This window comes from Phacochoerus africanus, chromosome 16, assembly GCF_016906955.1.
Source record: "Phacochoerus africanus isolate WHEZ1 chromosome 16, ROS_Pafr_v1, whole genome shotgun sequence".
Taxonomy (NCBI): Eukaryota; Metazoa; Chordata; class Mammalia; order Artiodactyla; family Suidae; genus Phacochoerus; species Phacochoerus africanus.
Window position 1 is genome coordinate 9,581,840 of NC_062559.1, and position 2,353 is coordinate 9,584,192.

A 2,353-nucleotide genomic window follows, 5' to 3' on the forward strand; every position below is an offset into this window, starting at 1 on the left:
TGGCAGGTGTGGCTGGGATCCTGCGTTGCTGTGGCTGTGGTATAGGCCAGCAGCTGTGGCTCCAATTCGACCCCTAGCCCAGGAACCTCCACATGCTGCAGGTGCAGCTCTTAAAAAAGCAAAAAGAAAGAAAGAAAGAAAAGAAAGAAAAGCCAGAGGATAAAAACACTACTCTCAACATTCCTATTGTGGCTCAGCAGGTTAAGGACACGCCATTGTCTCTATGAGGACGTAGGTTCGATCCCTGGCCTGGGGACTTCCATATGCTGCAGGGTCAACTGTGGCGAAGAAAAACAAAAAACTACTCTTATTAAGATTGTTAAAGGTATTAAATGAGATGATATACATCAAACATCTAGGAGAGTTCCTGCAATGCACTAGCTCTATTTTCCATTCTCTACTACCGTGTCTCTGGCCCTACCACCAACAGCTTTCTTTGCATTGTCATCTGATTGTACTTTTTCCTTTGGATAAACTGATTTTTTTTTTTTTTGGTCTTTTTAGGGCCACACCTGAGGCATATGGAGGTTCCCAGGCTAGGAGTCGAATCAGAGCTGTAGCCACTGGTCTACGCCATAGCCACAGCAACTTCAGATCCGAGCTGCGTCTTGGAAGTACACCACAGCTCATGGCAACACTGGATCCTTAACCCACTGAGTGAGGCCAGCGATCGAACCGGCATCTTCATGGATCCTGGCCAGATTTGTTTCTGCTAAGCCTCAGTGGGAACTCGCTGGATAAACTGATTCTTCGTGCATCTGTACCTGGACCTGTCTCTCCCCTGCTTGTGGTTTCCTTTGGTCCACTCCAGAACCTAAGTCTTGTTTCAAACAGAGAACCTTTCTAGTCCTCCTAATGCTGTTATAAATAAGTGGGTCATGAGTTCCCATTACAGCTCAGTGGTAACAAACATGACTAGTATCCATTAGGACTCGGGTTCTATCCCTGGCCTCGCTCAGTGGGTTAAGGATCCGGTGTTGCTGTGAGCTGTGGTGTAGGTCACAGACAAGCCTCAGTTCTAGCACTGCTGTGGCTGTGGTGCAGGCCGGCAGCGACAGCTCCATTTCGACCCCTAGCCTGGGAATTTCCATATACCAAGGGTTTGGCCTTAAAAAGACAAAGGGGGGGGGGGGCGGCGGTGTCAAATCCATACTTATTCTCCTATACCATCATTTTTTTTTGGCAGAGAGAATTTTCTAGCTCAAAAGACATCTTCTGATAAGAGATGAAAACTAAATAGATGTTAAGAATTTTGCTTTATCATCTGTCAGTATTACACCATCCGCCCCTACCATCATGCCTACACCTTCCTTGTTCTTTTTCTCACTCTAATTATAGATTAAAGAGTCCTTTTAGTTGTCCTTAATTTATTTTGGCAGGGCCCAGCTCATCCTAGACTTTGGTCTTCCTCACACCTTCTATACAAATCTGTGCTGCAATTCTGATTTGTTCTTGACTGAATGTTCTTTTCTCCAAGTCCTTGGAAGATCTTGGGTTTTCAGGGCTCCCCGTGTACCACATGATTAACTCTTTGCTCACTGTGTTTTAACTCCTGTAATTAAAGTTTGTTTGTTTGATTGTTTGTTTATTTATTTACTTATTTATTTGCTTTTTAGGGCTGCACCTACAGCATAGGGAGGTGCCAGGCTAGGGGTTGCATCGGAACTACAGCTGCCAGCCTATGCCACAGCCACAGCAACACCAGATCTGAACCACATCTGCGACCCACACCGCAACGTAGCTCACGGCAATGCTGGATCCTTAACCCACTGAGTGTGGCCAGGGATCGAACCTGGAACCTCATGGATGCTAGTCAGATTCGTTTCTGCTGAGCCATGATGGGACCTCCCTCTAATATTAATTTCTAATGAGGACCTATAAAGGAATAAATCTGTGAGGCAATAAAATTCAGAGGCAAGGCTCACAATTAAATCTACAGTCCTGATAGGTTTTAAGTTATTTTTGCATAGACAAAAGGTTTATAAGTCATATATAAGGAATTCAAAGACACTGAACAACATCCAAAGTTGTTTTTTTTTTTTTGGCTTCACCCAGGGCATATGGAAATTCCCAGGCCAGGGAGTCAAACCTGAAGTGACAAGGCTGAGTCCTTAACAGTTAGGCCACTGGGAACTCTCAACTTATTACATGTATATCAATGCTGCTATTTTCAGGTTATAAAAGAATTACTTATCATTTGGGTTCAATTTGAAAGAGATTCTTTGTGTTTTAAAAATATTGATCTGTCACGGGAGTTCCCATTGTGGCACAGTGGAAACGAATCCGACTAGGAATCATGAGTTTGTAGGTTCAATCCCCAGCCTCACTCAGTGGGTTAAGGATCCGGCACTGC